Source organism: Euphorbia lathyris, chromosome 3 (assembly GCF_963576675.1).
Source record: "Euphorbia lathyris chromosome 3, ddEupLath1.1, whole genome shotgun sequence".
Taxonomy (NCBI): domain Eukaryota; kingdom Viridiplantae; phylum Streptophyta; class Magnoliopsida; order Malpighiales; family Euphorbiaceae; genus Euphorbia; species Euphorbia lathyris.
The window spans coordinates 9,852,623-9,873,917 of record NC_088912.1 but is presented as its reverse complement, the minus strand read 5'-3'; positions in this window follow the sequence as shown (position 1 = coordinate 9,873,917).

Below are 21,295 nucleotides of genomic sequence, written 5' to 3'. Positions count from 1 at the left end.
AAGCGGACAGAATGTTTAAAGCTTCCAACTTGCCACAATATAAAAGAAAAGATTTAATATAAGCGGGACATTACATATCCCGAACCCAAAGGAGGGGAGCATGTAACCGTTGGAAGAAACGCCAAAGCGTACTACAGGTTGGCCACCACATTGGTTGGCCACCACACTAAAGCTTGCTGGGAGCTGGCAAACTAGATAGCTTTGTCCAGAATAACAAATAACAAGATGACAAGCGGAAGACAGATCCCAAAAATAAATTCAAAAGTGTCATTAATGTCATAGCAGATGGACCAGTGTATCAGCCACCCGTGGAAAAAGCAAAAATATCTGCTCTAGATAAAACATCCCTCCATTGCTCCTTTTGCAGAAACAGGTCCAGTAATCTCTCCACATACAGATGCGTTGACAATTGAAGGATGGGAGATGAAATGAAGCGAGTAATGGTAGACACGGGCAGTTCTTGCAATGTCATCACCATAGGTGCATTCGCCAAACTAATGGTTGATCTGATCCAAATAGAAACAACCATTATTGACATCATTGGAGTGACAGGTCACACTATCCAGACCAAGGGCCAGAGGTTGCAGCCCTAATTTCCATCCGTCGTCTGACAATGTACATTCTCACCAGCAAAGGAGGAGTAATGATTAGCGGGAACCAAAAGGTGGCTAAACAGACTTATACTCGGCGTCACTATCAATCCGCCCACAATCCAAAGAGGACGAAGGTGAGAAATATTAACTTGTCACTACAGCTTTGGGCGACACAGAAACGCTCCTTATTGCTGATGGAAAGCGGGTGCGGATCGCCAAAGGATTAAAACTTGAGATCAAAGAGGATGTTAAAAAAGTTCTCATTGAGTCTGAAAGCGTATTTACATAGGAGAATGAGATCCCCACAGGAGTAAGCCCAGATGTGATTACTCATAAGTTAAACATCATTGAGGATGCGGTTCTAGTTGCTCAGAAAAGACAGAACCATGGGCCTAAAAATCAGTATTTTTACATATTCTTATATGTGCATTAAACTGTTATAGTATCCTATATTTTATAATTTATTCTTTCTCGCCATACTTCTTATATTCATTTGCCTAGCTTTTAGTGCTGATATACGCCCAGTGGCTGGCGAATGAAAAGTTCCACAGGCGGATCAATTACCTCAAAGATAGGACAATTGATCCCATCACGGGCGGATCCCCTTTCCACAAAGATAAGAAGCACAGACCCTCAGGAGCTTTCAAATGAGCTCAACTCTCTCCTCAAAGACAGGAAAAGGATTGACCACCATCAAAAGCGGGTTAAAATCGTCTCAAACATGAGATCATTACACCCTCAACTTTCTCCTCAAAGATAGGAGAACACTCTCATGGGCGGATCCATCTTTAGATGATCACCATTCGAGAAAGAGTTAAAACATTCCTTGGACGCAAGGACTTTACACTCTCTCACTCCCTTCCCAAAGAAGGGTTCACAAGTCCTACGGGCGGATCGCTTCACCTCAAAGATAGGTAGCAAGTTGATCCCCTAGGCAGCTTTACTTCCTCTAGAAGGAATAGAACAGCTTCTAAACCTTCACAAAGGTTCACACATTGGGGTACGGCTGGCCACCTACCCTAAACAATCGGAGAAATCCTAAACCAGATTCTAGAAAATTACTTGCTAAAAGATATAATGCATTAGTAAAAATAGTTCTGGAAAGCAAAAGGTTCATCCAAATAATGAAGCCTCGTCTTCATCTCCAAGTAATGAAGCCTCGTCTTCATCTCCAAGTAATGAAGCCTCGTCTTCATCTCCAAATAATGAAGCCTCGTCTTCATCTCCAAATAATGAAGTCTCGTCTTCATCTCCAAGTAATGAAGCCTCGTCTTCATCTCCAAACAATGAAGCCTCGTCTTCATCCAATTAATGAAGCCTCGTCTTCATCAAAGTAATGAATCCTCATCTTCATCATAGAAATAACAAAGTCTCGCCTCCACAAAATGCACAAAAGTCCCTAAATGGCTGATCATTCTTACTGATCCCTAAGGGCGGGTCATTCTCCTCAATATGGCCGAACTGAAGAAAAGAAGTCACTAAAGGTGAATCATAATCCTATGTCATAGGAACAAATGATCCCATAAAGGGCGGGTTATTCCCTTTCTAAAGGAAATATAACTCTCAAGAAGCCCCTAGAGGATAACAATGGATACGGTTGGCCACCTATCCACCAGGAAGCAAAAGCCCCTAAAAGTGCATCATATCCATATATGATCCCACATAGGGCGGACCTTGTTCATAAGATCCCGCATAAGGAAGCCCCAAAAGGCGCATCATTTCCATATATGATCCCCCATCTAGGGCGGGTCCACTTTCCTCCAAGATAGAAAAATAAAACACCATTTAGACAGCCCTAAAGAGCTTTTTATACCTTTAGGGGGGGCTTCTGATAACAACCCAAATTATTCTTGAATAAGGAATAAGGGAAAATTAATAGAAATAATGGCAAACCATTATTTCTTCTAAAAGAGACATTTATACATGATTAATGTAAAATTAATGATAATTAATGCAGGGAAGAATATGCAAATAATAAGGAAAAGGTAGGAGTCTCTAGCATTATGCCACGCCACGTGGACCATGGCGAGATACGCCATAACGAGATACGCCCGATGAGAGCGAGTAGCGGAGACCCGCCATAGCTCTCAAGGAGAGCGTACATACGCCTTGATGGATCAAAGAATACGAAAAGGGATATTCATCTTACTGACAGAATATTATCCCAAGGACCAAAAGGGATATTCACCTTGAGAACGCCGCAAGAAGAACCGGATGGCGGATCTCCACGGTTCAGCTCAGTGAGATCCGCTGGCGAACCTATGAGGCGAATCTCCTCTTTCACCCGATTCATCACAGTAACGGCTAACCGCCGACTCGGCCATAAAGACCATTAATGAGCTATCAATTAGCTAACCGCCAGGTTAAAGGTAACCAGTAACCGCCAGCTTAAAGGTAACCAGTAACCGCCATTAATGGAGCATTAATGGAGACCTTCTAGTTGATGAAGGTTACGACTTCTTAGCTATATATAGCCTACATCCCTAGGCTATCAAGGTACACATTCACTTACTCTTTGTCAATTCAGTTTGCTCTCTTGATCTTCCTTACTGACTTTGGCATCGGAGTGTCCCCGGCCGATCCCAACGGCGCCTCACAGGGACGTGCTCCGATCAAGGATTTTTCCCCGAGTTATCACTCTTAGTAACTCTAACCTTCAACCCAGTCAATTCCATTACCAATAAATCCACAATAAAACTTCAAACATCATATATTCAATTTTATATCATATATGATATACTTTATAATCATATCTTCCTATCATTAAACTAAATCTCACTTTAATAGATTTAAATCACAATTGATTCCATCAATCGCATATATATCAAATATATTTCACTTATCTCCAAGTTCTACAAACTTCAAAAATATCACTTTTAAACCAATAATATGTGTGATATTATATTTTTCTTAAACTTTAAATAATTCGAATCAATAAACATCATACACCTATAATCATATTTCATCATAATAATACTTAAATCTATAATTTTTCATTCCAATCATGATTAATATGAACTCCAAGTCGTCATCATCACTCAAATATAAACCTTATATTGATAACATATTTCCTCTGTGAATATCACCTTGACTTATTTATTCTCGTAAAACCTCTATAATCAAATCCTTATAATAAGAAAAATCAATATAGATCATTCTTATATACCCATCATCCTACATCCCATTAATAACTCCAAATAAATTTAAGTTTCTCATCAAACTATATGGATAACAAATACGATTTACTTAAATCGCAATGTGAAAGTTTTTGAAATCTCCAAACAATATCCTCAAACACAATAAAAGCCTAAAATTTTTATAATGTCATTCAACTTCTTTATTTGATCTATAAATACTCAATTTGATTTTTATGTCAATTTAGACTATAATCCTCGAAACTTCAATCTTTTCTCCAAACCATAAAACCATATAACCAAGTAAGTCAGAGTACCTAAACTACGATAATCAATGTCTTTTTTTTCTCCAAACTCCAAATAATATCTTTATACCCATAAAAGTCAATAAATCTATAATATATTCGATTTTCTTATTTGACCTATAAACACTCAATTTGATCCTTATATAAACTTAAACCATAATCACACAAACTTCAACGAACAATAACTTCTATTAACGATATATGTACTACAAAATTTCAATTAACGACATATATATCCTCTTATATCATATTTATCTCTTAATTTCCTACCTCAAACTGTGCTTAAGCTCAGCAAAATTTGTCTTCAAAATTCATATCTTACTTATTTCCTTTCATATTTAATCATCAAATCATGAACTCTAATATATTCTCCCACTTTACTTCTCATTGATCACTAACATCAGTATCACTCTAAACAACATTTCTACAACTCTCAATAATTTTAAACCTCAACCCACTGAAGTTCACCAATAAAACAGTAATTTAAATTTCAGATCTCATTTATTCAACTTAAGATTCTATAATACACTAAATTCATGTTATAATCTCCCAATTATTATCAACTTCCAAACCCATTAAATGAAACCTCCATATTTTATCTTTCTCAATCCCATATCTATTATCTTCAATTGATCACTTTATCATTTCCTCAATTTCCTATATTCCTAAGAAGACTAACATATCATGTAAACCAGTAGCAATGTCTCTCAAATAAGGAGAAAAATCAAAGCAAAAACCAAATTCTGGTTTAACGCTAAAATGACCAACATATACCGTTTTCAGCATAACTTTTTCATACGGAGTCCGATTAAGGCGATTCAAAAACTCTTGGAAACGTAAGATAATAATAAAGAACTTTCATTTAAGACTCTATGACAGATTCAGCCTATATGTGGTCGAAAAATACATCATAAGATCAAATACGAATCTGATTCTCCCACAGCACCTATATAGACAATTCTTTATTATCTCTAGCCCAAAGTGATAATTTACTCCTATCTCATATATCTATGGTTGTAAGCTAACTATTAAACTCTCAAATATCAACTCCAAGTGATACTTAATATCATGTATGTAACCCATGTTGCCAAATATCAAATAATTTACTAATTTTTATACACTCAATATTTTACTAACCATCAAATCTCATGTCTACTCCTCATTAGCTAGTTACTCAATCCTCAAAAACATTCCAAATTATTTCTTAACTATCACCAAGTATCCATATTCCGCAATTACCATCGATTATTTCGTAACTATCACCAAATATCGATATTCCTCAATTACTATCAACTTTAGGTCCGAAGAATTTAATCTAGAGCTCTGATACCAAACTGTCACACCCGACCCTAAACGACCTCAATCGGCATCGGGCGTGAAATAGAAAGATCATAATCATCACTTAGGAGTCTCCAACCTCGGCTAATTGGTCAGTAACCTTCTCTATATCCTGTACTTTATCACCTAAAAACATTAAAACATTTAAAGAGGTGAGACAAAAATCTCAGTAAGAAACTATCAGCTATAAAAACCAACTTACTGAACATAGCTACATATATACCTTTAAAAAGGGATTTAATTAAAACCTTATAAAATATATTCAAAACCAAAGTTCATAATATAGTCAAAGTAGTAAACCAAAAACCAAAAATATAAAATCTTGTATCGATCCTTGAGTTCAAAACCTTATAAAATATTATAATCAAATAAGCGTTTTATCAAACCAAATCGTAATCAATTAAACGTAAAACCTTATATCAAAATCAATCATAACGTAAAACATAATCCAAATGAACTTCAAACATTGTATCCATCCTCGAGTTTCTCCCCTTAAGTATCAATCCATAACCACATATATAATCGAGACGTCTCTTAACATTGTCTATCCCATATGATCTTACCCGACACTTCTTTGCCATACCCAATAGGTCTTTCAAACTGTGTACACAGGCCATGTCCCTCACTGAACATGGTCTTCAAATATGGAACCACCGATCCGGATAGCTCTCGATGGATATAAAATCATAAAATCATAACGTACTCAAATTTCCTTTCACAATCAAATTCCAAACTATTTCATCACCATAAATCATTTGGCTTCAATTAGCCTTTTTGTATCATAAAAATCATATTTGGACTTCAATCCAAAATAATAACAACAATAACCGCAACAGATTTCTCAATCCAAAAACAATTCGTAAGAAATCATCAAATTCATTTTGTTCACTATATATATACATTGAAACCAAAAACATATATGTAAATATGTAAATCAACCAAATGAAGCCTTAAATCAACATAATCAAGTAAAATCTGAAATTCACATAGAAGCATAGTCAATAGCTTCATTTGAACCGTAATTTCACAATAAAAAGCAAAATCATGAAAAACCCTAATTTTACAAAATTCCTGCATAACCCTAAAATATCAATTTCTGAAAATTCTTTGATTATATATATATTTATATACATAAAACTCAAAATATAGTGGATAGTTACTTACCTTGGTCACTAATTGAACAAAATACACCTGATCGATTCGCCGCTAAATTATGTCTAAGACGTTTCCCTCCAAACATTGCTGAAACTCAAAAACTCTTTAATTAGGACTTAGATCTATACATAAGGATGCTATGGTTCCAATTTCAAGTGATTCGGACAGTCGAATCTTCGTAAATCAAAGAAACGGTGGAGAAACGGTTCAGAGAAAACTGATGAGTTTTAAAAGAAATAAAGAAAAGAAAAAGAAAATATATATAGATATATATATAGAGTTAACAGATGGTTCCGGAAAGATTTGGATGATATATATCCAAATTCGACAAATATCTTATTTGATCCTCCATCTTTTTATAATCTTTTATAAATTATCCTAACTTTTAATTTACACATAAAATCATCGAATTAACTCCAAACTTTTCCTATAACACCAAATAAAAATCACACACCTAATAATTATCATATATACTAATATTAAAATATAAATTCTAGAAATTCAGTCACGGACGTGACAGGTGGAAAATACCATTTTATAGAGTTAAAGAGGTAAATTGGACATTCGAAAAGTTAGAGAGATAAAATGATCAATTTAAACAAATTAAGAGGGTTGGAAGAGCATTACGCTTTAAATTTTCAAAAGATAACAATTTTAGTTAAATGCTTGGCAAAAGCAATTTTAGACCTAAGTTTCTTAATAGAATATAGAAGTAATAGATTAATTTTAGGGGGAAAAAAGTAAGACTGTCAATTTCTTTTAGTACAGTAATACAATTTATTTGATACGATTATTATTAATATAATTCACATAATATATAATTACGTAAAATATATAAATATATAATACGAGTATAACATAACAACTTTGATGACTAGTGATGAAATCTTGATCGGAGCCCTTCGCTGTGAGGCGTCGTTGGGATCGGCGGGGGACACTTCGATACTAAAGTCAGTAACTTGTATGAGAATAAACTGTAAGCACGAAGTAGGGTTTCGGAAAGTGTGTACCTCAATAGCTTGTGGTGCAAGCTATTTATACTCGTGTAGTTGTAACTCCGAATAACTAGAAAGTGTACATTAATGCCTCATTAATGGCGGTTACTGGTCTTATTCAAGTATGACTGTTAGCTTATTAATGAGTTATTAGTTGGCTTTATTAGAAAACGGCTATGCCGTTCTGTGGACGTATCGAGGTGAGATGGTGGGTCTCCCGAGTGTTTGACTATCAATGGCGTGTTGAGGAATCTGCCTGATTCGCCACCTAAGAGTCTTGCTTCATACGCCATAGCCTTGGCGATTCCCTTTATCTGCGGTCGTTTGGTTAATTACCCTTTTAGTCCCGTAAATAATATCCAGATGTTATCAAACTTATATATAAATGTTTAAGTGCTTTTGAATAATTGAAAACTAAGTTAATTTATGTGTCCATTCTGACTGTCCCTAGTTGGGAGCTACCTTTTGAAATCATGTGTAATGCTAGTGATACTTGCATAGGAGTAGGGATGGCAACGGGTACTCTATCCGCGAGTATCCGACACTATCCGACCCTGGGACTATCCATACCCTATATAAAAGGGTATGCAACAGGTATGGAATCAAAACCATTACCCGTTAGGATAATGGGACGCGTATAGGAAGACCCTCAGGGTACCCGATACCCGTTATAATTTTTTTATATATTAAAAAATATTATTGTGTTTTAGATGTAAGATGTGAGATTTGAACATCAACCTTTTGTTCTTCGATCATTAAGCGATACCACTAAACAACTTTATTTTTATTGATTAAGATTCAATTTGTTCAATTTTTAGATTGATGATTTATTATATTTATATTTTGTTTTATTTATTGATTCTTAACGGGTAAGGGTACCCGTGGATACCCGTGAATTAAATGGGACGGGTATGAGATGCAAAACATATACCCGTTAGAGTAATGGGAAGGGTACGGGTAAAGGTTTGGGATTAACACTACCCGTGGGTACCCTATCCGTTGCCATCCCTACATAGGAGTTGTCCTTAAACAAAGGATTGATAAGCATTTCAAACCCATCTATTATGCAAGCAAAACACTCACTGAAACCCAACAAAATTATACTGTGACTGAAAAATAATTGCTCATTATGGTTTATTCCTTTGATAAATTCCGGTCTTACCTTGTTCTGGTAAATGTCGTTTTGAAAAACTTTAATTCTTGAATATTTTCATTTTGGGGAGTTAGTTAAAATTGAGTGACCACTTTGTGTAAAGTTCATATGGGCATGGGTGTAATTTACCAAAAAAACATATTCCATCACATCTTAAAATATGAAAAATCCAATTCTCTCATCAAATATTAAACGTTTCTATAGAAATTGTCATAAAATGAAACAAATTCGCATTCACAAAAGCTTTAAAACAAAGAATTTTTTATTCTTTTTGAAGTAAAAACAAAGAATTAAATTATATATATATTTTTAAACAAATTAAATTATATATATAAAGTACCATAATATGCATTAATTTTGAAAATCAGAAAAAGTATAATTTTATAAAGGCTTAATGCTTCTCCAGCCCCATTAACTTGTCCAAATTGGTCATTTTACCCCTCCAACTCATCGAATGTCCTATTTACCCCATTAACTCTATAAAAAATGGTATTTCTCACTCCTTAACTTGTCCAAATTTGTCATTTTACCCCCTTCTCAACTCATCGAATATCCTATTTACCCCCTTAACTCCATAAAAATGATATTTCTCACCACTTATGATCTTATTTACCCTCTTAACTCCATAAAAATTGTATTTCTTATCCTGTTATAGTAGTCAAAAAAGTTGAAAAGAGAAAGAACGAATAAAAAAAATACAAATAACAAGAACATTAATATAAACAAGTTAAATACATTATATGTAGGGATAATGTACCAAAACAGGCCTATGATTTTTAGGAAAGTATCAATTTAGGTTCCACTTACAAAATAACATAAATATAGGTTTAACGTTTAAAAAAAGTTATCAATTTAGGCTTCGATAACGGATTGTAAGGGGTGAAAAATACCACTTTTATGGAGTTAAGGGGGTAAATAGAATATTCTATAAGTTGGGGGGATAAATGGACAAGTTGAGGGGGTGAGAAATACCACTTTTATGGAGTTAAGGGGGTAAATAGAATATTCTATAAGTTGGGGGGATAAATGGACAAGTTGAGGGGGTGAGAAATACCACTTTTATGGAGTTAAGGGGGTAAATAGGACATTCGATGAATTGAAAGGATAAAATGACCAATTTGGACAAATTAAGGGGGCCGAGGAAGCATTAGGCCTTTCATAAATGACTTCATTCAAATGGATTTTGTGTATCAATCTGTGGAAATCAATTTAATCTAAAGTTTTTGTAATATGTCATACAAAAATGGAAAAATCTTATTTCAAACCTAAAAGTATATAATTTTAATATGCACATATCATTTTTACTGAATTAAATTTCACAACTTAACTATTTAGTAAATAAAAATTTAATGTGTGAGATTATAATTGATAAAAATGTATCAGATACAAAATTCAATTATCAATTAATAAAAATTGAAATTATATCTAAATAATAATAGATATAAAGTTCATTTTTTATGGTTTTTACTCTAAATAATAATAGATATAAAGTTGTTAAAATTTGGATCAGTTTATAATATGTGAAATGAAATATTAGACATTTAATTGCAAGAACAATATATTTACGTGGTTCGACTAATTTTGCCAATATTCATTAGTAAAGGGTAAGTTTGTACAACACTAAAAAATCTATTAAAATTTATTTGACATTTTTTTTTGACACGTGACAAAGTGTGTTTCCATTTATGCGTCCAACAAATTCTTTTCTCCTTTTATGGTTACCTAGGATTTAGTTAGTTAGTGTTCCGCAAGTTACTTAAGGTAAAACCTCTCCTTTGTGAGGCTTGCTTTTCCCTTGGGAAGACCAGCTATTTCTGTTTCACTTTAGTACCTAATAAAGGTGATTTGGAGTTACTTTCTTCAGAAACTCAGATTTCTTCTGCAGCAACTGACTTTCATCCTTTGGATATCCTAAAACAAGCATTTTTCCCGAGAAAACGTAATTTAGAAGATTGAAAATCTCTTTCTCGCCTTTTACGGCCCAAACTTATTAAAGGTAAAACGCAAACTTCTTGAATAAGAAAACTTTTGAGCTTGCTTCGGATACTATGCTTTTTTTGTAAATCAAGAACAGTACTAGTAGCTAGCTTATCTCTGACTTACTTGCTGGCAGGCTTAGCCTGACTCGCTGACACCTTCTTTACCTGTCAAGCAAGTAAGTGTAAACCTTACCCTAGGACTAGAACCAAGCTAGCCCGCTAAGATGAAAAGAAAGAATGTTTACTCTACACTTCTTACCTAAGATATTGCCATATTCCTTAATAGTTCTATTTTCGAAATATCATAAGAGAAGAAGAAGGTTTCTAGCCATTAGTCTGTTTACGTCGAATAAAGCTAGTCTGGTCGAAGTAAGTCAGTCTGCACATCTCCCTTTCTTTCTATCCTTACCATCCCAGGGTAAGAAGTATGTCTCTCCCTTTGGTCGAGCATCTTTCAACTTATGGGAACTAATCCGATCTGAATCTCTCCGGATCGAGCATCTTCGAACCTCAATTCTTTGCCTATTTGATAAGGTTTTGCTTACCCGTGTGTAAGAACCCATAGGTGTACCCGAACTGGCTCTTTAGCCCTATGGTCTACGGTCCAGCTAGTCTTTTGCTACGCGAGGAATGTGTCACTTTTTTCATACCGGGTGATGGCCCTCCTGCTAAGTTAGCTAACAAGGTAGAGGGGGGAGAGTTGCTTTTAGGGTGAGGTCATGAATTCATTCAACAGGAGCAAAAGAAAAGGGTAAGTTACGTTGAAGATCTGATAGGTACCGTACTTCCTAAAGTTGCACTAGTTGTTTCGATTATAACATCACTTTCCCTAGCCACACTAAGGTAGACTCGACTAAGAAATATGGAAATATTGAATGCAACTAAATAATAATATGGGGTCATATGGAACTTTTAAAAGTTCAAGGGGCGGTTGGAGTTTTAGGCCAAATACATGGAGCAACAAATGCATTAGACCGCTACAATACTTTCAGTGCAATACATCTGAATAGTCTATTGATATCACTTATACATATTTATTTCTTAACACTAATTATATCTCATGTGGAGATTCAATGTAGATATTGTCCGCTTTGATCCAAATCCAACAGTTTCAGTCTAATGGCTTTAAAACGCATGTATATATCGAGACACTGTATCTCCATTTTCGGCGTGAGATTCAATTCACTCTTGCCTAGACATGGCAAAAGTACACACGACACACGAAATCAACACCTAATTGTAGTGTTTGGATTTAGCTTAGTAGATAATGTATCATTTTTTTGTTACCCATGTAAACACTGAAATTTTTTGGTTGGGTTAGAGTTTATATGCTCACCCAAAAATGATACGAATATTTAAAATTATTGTTAGGATAAAGTACAATAAAAATGTGCTTTTACTTTTTGTCAAATTAGTACCTAAAAATTTTTTTATCCAGACGGAGACTGGTGTTTTCGTTTATTAATAAAGATAATAAAATTACAATTAATACTTCCAACCACTACTCGAATCTCCTACATTGTAATATACATATTACATGATTGCCAATACGATATTATCATATTTTTGGATGATTAATGTTAACATATCAATCCAAAATGATTTAAAATATTTAAATATAGTAATATATCTCCAATATTTTCAAAAGCCAAAATTAATATATGTATATAATAAAATTACAAGTGAACCAAAACACACGATATGAAATTGAAACTAATCCGATTATGACATGGAAGTTTTTCGATTGAACTATGGTTGACTAATTTTGACAATAACACGAAATGAATCCAATAATTGTTTATTATTCAGGATTTTTTATTCTAACGTCATCCACTTTGGATCAAGTATTTTTTAACTTAGTGTCATCCAATTTAGAATGAATTGTTACATATTGCACTAGAAGTAGAGGTAGTAAAAATACACACGACTCGGTTACACGATACGAAATCGACATGAAATTTGAGTTTTTCATTTTGCTTAATAGGTAATATGTTATTTTTCGATTAACAGGAAATTGATATGCAAATTTTTAGGTAGATTAGAGTTGACATGCTAATCCGAAAATGACACGAAATAATACGAATATTTAAAATATTTTTATATTCTCTCATATTTTTACTAACACATTTATTAATAAATATAATAAAATTATAATTATTACTTACAAACACAATTCAAACCTCTTATATTATTACAAACACATTATATAACCCTCCAAGATAATATTAGCAGACTTTTGGATGATTACTGTTAACATAATTAATAATCTAAAAATAATATAAAATATTTAAATAACATCATATCTTGCTACATTTTTAAAAGTCACAATACTATACATAGATAGTAAAATCACATGTGACCTGAAAAAGCGACACGAAATCAATATTAATCTAAATAGATTAACACGAAATTTTTTCGATTAAATTAGAATTGATTCATTTTGACACTAACTCGAAACGACTCTAATAATTGTCACATCTATCGTGTTAATTAGTGGGCTAACAAGTTCTTTTAAACAAATTCAGATAACCAATAAATTATTTTAAGTAAGTTTAGGGGACTAACGAGATATTACGTAAGTTTAGAGGACAATCAAACTTTTTGAAGTTGAGGGGCTTTTGATATATTAAGCCTATAAAATATCATAATATGATTAATTATGAAAATCAGAAAAAATCTACTTTCATAAATGGACTTCATTCAAATAGATTTTGTGTATAATGTGTGGAAATCCAATTATATCTAAAGTTTTTGTAATATGTCATAATAAAAAAAAAGGAAAAAATCTTATTTCAAACCTAAAAATATATAATTTTAATATGCACATATAATTTTAACTGAATTAAATTTCACAACTAAACTATCTAGTAAATAAAAATTTAATATATGTGATTATAATTGATAAAAATGTATCAGATACAAAAGTTTAATAGATAATAAAATTACGATTACTACTTTAGAAAACGACTCAGAATTTCCTACATGGTAATAAACATGTTACATAATTCCCCAATATGATATTATCAGATTTTTGAATGATTTTTTAAGTAAAAGTTGGGTTACAGGCTAAGATCGGAATGCAAAGATCCCAACTAGGTTGGCAACTTCACAAAACCAATCAAAAACCCAGACCCGGATTTTATTAAAATGAGGAAAAAATACATGAGAAAGATTAAGAGAAACGAAATTGTTCTAAACAATACATATCATCAGAAATAAATCTATTGCAAAAAGCTGGTGCAGAATTCCACCAAACAATATGATCTGTTGTGACGCCAAATTTAGTCAATGCATCAGCTGTTCTATTTCCTTCGCGAAAAATATGAGTAACATTTAGATCCATAGAAGAACAATGCCGAAGACAAGCAATCCAATCCTGCCGCAACGCCCATGGAACAACAAGAGAGCGCTTCCTAAGCAAATTTACCACATAAATAGAATCACATTCCACCCATAATTTGTGCCATCCTTTTTCCCAAGCAATCTGAATAGCAAAAATAACGGCTTTCAATTCGGAAACATGCGCAGAAGGGGTATCCACTCGAAACGCAAAACAACCCCGAGCAAATCCTCGAGTAGTACGAAACACCCCCCCTGCGCCCCCCATTCCTGTATTAATGTTTGCAGAACCATCTGTGTTAACTTTGAGCCATCCCGGTGGAGGACGAACCCAAGTAACACTAACAATATTAGGAGCTCGAGGGGGTCTAAGGGGAATGTGTAACTGCCTAAGAACACGAAGCTCATCAACATTGTTTTTCATATGACCTTTATTACCAATACCGCCTTCACGAATCATAATCCAAAGCCTACGAAGTACAAGATGAATTGATGGTGTTTCATTCTCAAATATCGCATTATTTCTAGTGTACCACAAAATCCAAATCAAACTAACAACTCCAACTGACCATAACAAACCCACTTGAGATCTGAAGCTATGATTTAAACAATTCAAGATCAGAGTAACTAGAGAATCCGTCAATATGACAGGTTTACCAAAAAGAGAACCCAACGCTCTCCAAGTAATCTGAGAAAAAGGACAATGAACCAGAATATGTTCAATTGATTCTGAGGCCGCTTTGCATAAAATACAACGGGAAACAGTAGGTATGCCACGCTTTTGCAATTGGTCATGCGTGGGCATGTAACCTAATAAAGCCCTCCAGCAAATGATCGAACGGGAAGGAGGAATGACTTCAGACAAGATAAACTTGCACCATGGAACCTTTGCTGCATTATTACCTAATGAAAAATAGAAATCCTTGACAGTAAAAATACCTGAAGAAGAATATGTCCAGACGCAGAAATCCTCATCATCACCGCCACGCCTAATCTCTATAATATGTTGTTGCAAAACCTGTGGAAGTTGCTGCAGATTTATCCATGAATCTCCATCAAGAAATTCCTCAACGCTATTAAATCGAGTACGTTGGATATTACAGGGCAGATTTAATTGTTCACCCACCGAGGGCTTAATCCACAAATCACTCCAAAAATTCAGCTTTGAATTATTGCCTATCCACCAATGAGATTGATCCCTAAGAATATAGTAGACCTCTCGGATTGAAGGCCAAATCGAAGAATTAGAAATTACAGCTTTCGGGAGCCCAGAACGCGTAAGAAAACGTCGTTTTAAAAGAATTGAAACTAAAGAGCTCCCAGTAAGTAGTTCCCATGCCATCTTGCCAAGAAGAGCCTTATTAAATCGACGCAAATCTTTTATGCCTAGACCTCCATTCTCAATTGGACTACAACAGACTTTCCACAGAACAGTAACAAGTTTTCTTGTGTCAATACAGCCAGTCCACAGAAAATTCCTAATACAATTATTCATCCTTTTCAAAAGCGTCATTGGCCACTTATAAATAATGAAGGAATGAACAAAAGCCCCTGTCAACACTGACTTGATCAAAGTTAACCGACCCGCAAATGAAAGAGAAGTTCCTTTCCATTTACTAAAATTAGCCAGGAACCTATCTGCAAGAGGCTGTAAATGACAACGCCTAGGAGCTCCGATAAAAAGTGGGACGCCAAGATAAGAGAAAGGCAACCCCTGCAGCCGTATGCCAATTAAATTCGCCAAAAAAGCAGCACGTTGGGCTGAAGTATGCTTCCCAAAATACACAGCCGACTTTCCCCAATTAACAATTTACCCTGAAAGAAGACCGTAAATATCAAAAAGATTTTTAATAGTGCGCATATTTCGGACAGTAGCTTTGCCAAAAAGCAATATATCATCAGCATATAACAGATGTGAAGGAAAACAAACCCCACGGGCAAACAACATATTTTCAAACTCACCACTTGCTTCTAATTTAGTGATCCAACGACTAAAGAAATCCCCAGCAAGACCAAATAAAATAGGAGATAGAGGATCTCCTTGACGAATCCCACATGAGCAAGTAAAATAGCCCCGAGAATGGCCCCCAACAAGAATCGAGACTCGAGAAGAAGAAAGGATATTAAGGATCCAGTCTCTAAACTGCAATGAAAAACCGAAAGCCTCTAAGACTGCAAGCAAAAAACTCCAATCCAGTGTATCAAACGCCTTCCGGACGTCAATTTTCAAAGCCATATTACCACCAAAACAACGTTTGTCCAAGGAATTAATCCCTTCTGAAGCTGCAGAAATACAGTGGTGGATACTTCGATTTTTTATGAACCCGAATTGGTTTTCAGAAACAATGCGAGAAGCAATAATTGCAAGTCTGTCTGCGAGAATTTTAGAAATAATTTTAAAACTAAAATTACTCATAACAATTGGTCGATACTGATCTACTCGGCTGGCACCCTCGACTTTAGGGATTAAAACCATGAGATTAGAATTCATACCAGGAAGAATATGACCGTTGTTAAAAAAACTTTTAACCATATTACAGACATCAGAACCAACAATGTCCCAAAAAGTTTGGAAAAAAAACCATGTGAAACCATCAGGCCCAGGTGCACTGTCTTTATCCATACTAAAAACTGAAATCCGAATTTCCTCATTTGAAGGACATCTCACCAAATCAATATTGTCTTCTGTTGTGACAGATTGGGGCATAACATCTGCAACTACTCCTAAATCCACTGAAGTGCTACGACTAGTAAAAAGTTGGGAGAAATAATTCACCACATGTGAAGAAATAGCTTCCATTGAGTTTGTAATTTCTCCATTAATTTCCATAACATCAATTCCAACCCGCAATTTTTTAATAGCAGCAACACGGTGGAAGAAAGACGTGTTTCGATCCCCATCTTTTAACCATTTAACCCTGCTCCGCTCTTTATAAAAAGATTCTTTCCTCTGAAACTCTAATTCAAGGCTAGCGTGAGCTAAAAGCTCTTGCTCATGAAGATCAGTCTGGAATCCCACTTCTTCAAGCTGATGTTGAACCGCAGCTAATTTCTCACTTGCAACATGAATATTTTTCATCAAGCAGCCCGAAAACATTACGATTCCAATTTCTAAGAATGGGACGTAAAGTACGCAATTTATGGCATAGAAGTTGCGCAGGAGGTAACGAGATTTGTGCATCAGCCCAATGCTGAGCAATTACCCCATGTAGAAGAGGATGAGTAACCCACATAGAAAGGAATCGGAAGCGAGAAACATGAGGATCACCACGAGAACAGGAAAATAGAAGAGGATTATGATCCGATAAATGTCGCGGAAGCGCAACACAAGAAATTGAATCCCAAAAATCCATAAAACCTGACGAGACCATTGATCGATCCAAACGGCACTCAACCCTTGCAGAACCTAATCTACCATTACACCAAGTGTACTTTGCACCAACTGTATCGACATTAAAAAAACCGCACATGTCAATGAATGACTGAAAATCAACACAAGACGAACTAACCGGTAAGGCACCCGTCTTCTCATGTGCTCCGACGATTGCATTAAAATCTCCTATAATTAACCAACTCTCTGGAGATGAATCACATAGGCCAATAACATTTGACCAAAGAGATAAACGACGAGAAATTAAATTGCTGGCATAGACGAAGGTCAGACGCTGCACAAAACCCGATATACTATAATCCACTGTGATATGTTGCTCATGCTCACGAATAATGGTGACCTGATGAGAGATTCTTGCAAATAGCCACAAACAGGGAAAGTTTCTAACATTCCTGGCAATCAGCTTCAACCCCAGACTACTCCAAAGTGTATTCGGAATACTATCGAACTGAACCATTGGCTCAGCAATACAAACGAAATCAGGTTTATTTTGTGAACAATAAAGGCTAAGAGCCCGCTGTGTACTAGGGTTATTCAAACCCCGACAATTCCAATAAAGGACAATCATGGATAATATCTTCCCAGTTTCTTGCACTCTCTTTTAGGGCGCATTGATTTAGAGGCATTAATCTCAATTGACCGATGATTTAAATCCGAAGAAACAACCTCATCTTCATCTGCCCATGAAACACGCTTTGAATTCTGAAAGTTTGAGTTGGAAGGTGATAACTCTGAAATAATAAGTTCATTGTTTGCGCTCCCATCCATGTTGGATAAAAGATCAAATCTATTAGGGGATAAAATGTCAGCTTTCTGTGGCGAGTCCGGAAAAATAATACTCACCGGACGAGAGACATTAACATTATAACGTTTACTGATTGGTGGTAACCAATTGGTTATCGTTTTAATACCATTTCCCGTCCCAGCTTCATCCTCTAAATCAGATGATGAAGAGCTATTAATTTCTTCAACAATAACGTATTCTCCTGAAACCTGGTCACGGACAGGTACCGACTGTTTAAGGGCATCAGTAATATTTTTAAGAATACCAGAGACAAGAATATCATCATTACTTTGATCACGAACTTTTTTCCAAATTTTAATGTTGTCTGGTTCTCCTGAATTATTCCTTGGAGTATTAGATTTTTGTCCATCAAAAGTATCTGATTCCGATTTAGATTGAGCCGTGGAACGTTTACGGGACGTAATTAAGCGTTTAAATTTTGATGTAATAGAGATTACGGCAGTATCATTCTGATTTGAAACGTTATTATCCGAGATTTGTTTGCATTGATACGCCACATGCCCTATAGTCGAACATTGTTTACAAAATTTTGGCAAATCTTCGTATACAACCTGAATCCACAGTTTTTTGCCATCTCTTTCAATCCCAACCTGTGTCTGTAATTTACTCGCCATATCAATATCCAACAATATCCTAGCAAAATGTCCATAATCTCCTTCTAAAGTAGCTCGATCAATTTTAATAAGACCACCAAGACAACGAGCAATGTCCGAGAGGATCACAGGATCCCAGTAAACCCAAGGAAGATTGTAAAGTCTTACCCATATCTGAGCATTAGTTGTTTTTTGAGATAACGGATCAAAATCTGGGGTCCATGGTTGAATACGGAAAACTCCTGGTTTGAGTCCAATGATTCCACGACTGCGAACCAACTGTTTAGCTTCTTCAGAGGGAAGCAAAACATGAAAAAAACCCTTTCCTAAAGAGATCAAACGCCATGGGATAGAAATTCCCCATGCTTTCGTTAGATTTGAACGAAGATCATCAAGTCTCCATGGTGTTTCTCCTTTATTCAAATTTAATCGTCCAATTAAAGAGTGATTACATAACTGTATCCGTTTTTCAAAAGCCTTCTGATTAATCTTCACAGACTTGTATTCCCCATCATCGGAAATCACAGCTTCCAAGACCGGAGGGACAAGTGAAGATGAAGCAACCACAGAAGCAAATGATTTATGATTCATAACAGAACTAGAACATTTTTTATAATCAGCAAACATTTTTTCAATTCGATGATCAACTACAGGTCGAAGAACAGGTGAAACCGGCCCAGCCATGGTGGCCGAGACGGCGAGGAAAGACTTCGATCTTAATCTCAGATTTAAACAAATCTAAAATAAGATATGTTGTTTAAGTTGTTCAGATCTGAATGGGGAAAATCTGATCGAGAGAGCCCCTCTCTGATAGCCAAACAGAACCACCGCATCAGACCATAGCCACCGCGAAAAAAAGAAGATGACGCCAAAAGATGATTTTCGTCGGAGGAGCAAGACGATTTTCGCTGGAGGAGCAAGACGATTTAGCGAGCGTGGTTGATCGGTTGATCGTGCGAGGAAAATCTTATGCGGCCAATCAAATTCCCCAAAAGTGGAATTAATTGAACCATAGCCTTTGAATTCACCAATAGCCCTTTTTGAATGATTAATATTAAATATTAATCCAAAATGATATAAAATATTTAAATATAATAATACATCCTTCTATATTTTTAAAAGCAAAATTAATATTAATATACGTACATATTAAAATTACAAATGAGCAAAAAAAACATGACATGAAATTAAAATTAACCCGATTATAACATGAAAGCTTTTCAGTTAAGTTATGATTGACTCATTTTGACAATAACACGAACCCAATTACTATTTATTGTTCGGGTTTTTTTTATCCCAGCATCATCCACTTCGGACCGAGTATTTTTAACTCAGTGTCATTCAATTCAGAATGAATTGTTACATATTGCACTAGAAGTAGAGGTAATACACACGACTCGGTTACACGACATGAAGTCGACATAAAATTTTGGTGTTGTATTTAGCTTAGTAGGCAATGTGTTATTTTTGGATTGACAGAAAATTGACATGCAAAATTTAGATAGATTATAGTTGACATGCTAACCCAAAAATGACACGAAATAACACGAATATTTAAAATATTTTTTTATTCTCTCATATTTTTACATATCAATTTTAATAAAAATAATAAAATTATAATTATTACTTGCGAAAACGACTCAAACCTCTTATATTATTATAAACACGTTACATAACCGTCCAATATGATATTAGTAGACTTTTTGGATAATTACTGTAACATAATTAATAATCTAAAAATAACCTAAAATATTTAAATATAACATCATATCCTGCTACATTTTTAAAAGTCACTATTAATATACGTATATAATAAAATTACATGTGATCCCAAAACACGACACAAATCGATATTAACCCGAATAGATTAACACGATGTTGACAAAAAAAATTTCCGATTAGATTAAAGCTGACTCATTTCTATACTAACTCGAAATTAACACGAAATCACTCCAATAATTGTCCACATCTATCATCATTTCCTAAAATTATTTATTATTTTTACTCTAGCGTTTGGACTGGATAATTACATATTGCACTCAAAATATTATAAATCCCAAATCCAACAGTTTAAATCTCAAGATTTTAAAACGTACCTATGTATATCAATTAGTATTATTTTAAATCTCACAGTTTATATAAGATTCGGTTTATTCTTGTTCTATTAGTATTATTTATTGTTATTTTTATTACAGCGTCATCCACTTCGGACCTGAGTATTTACACGTCCATCATGAATAAATATTATAAATCCTAATGATTCCCTAAAAGGAACAAAACTATATATTAATATTGGTAAAAATATCAATTTAGTTCATAAACTGTGAAAATGGTAAAAACGTAAATTTTTCACCATATGATTTATGGTTTTTATTTAGGAAGCTGCATTTTGGAGAAGCCGTGTTTTATCAATATTTAAGAATAATTTTTTTTTCAAGATAAAAATAATATTGGTTGTAATCAGAACTTAACAATGTAATTTGAAATACTTTATTTTGTAAATAAAATCATTTCA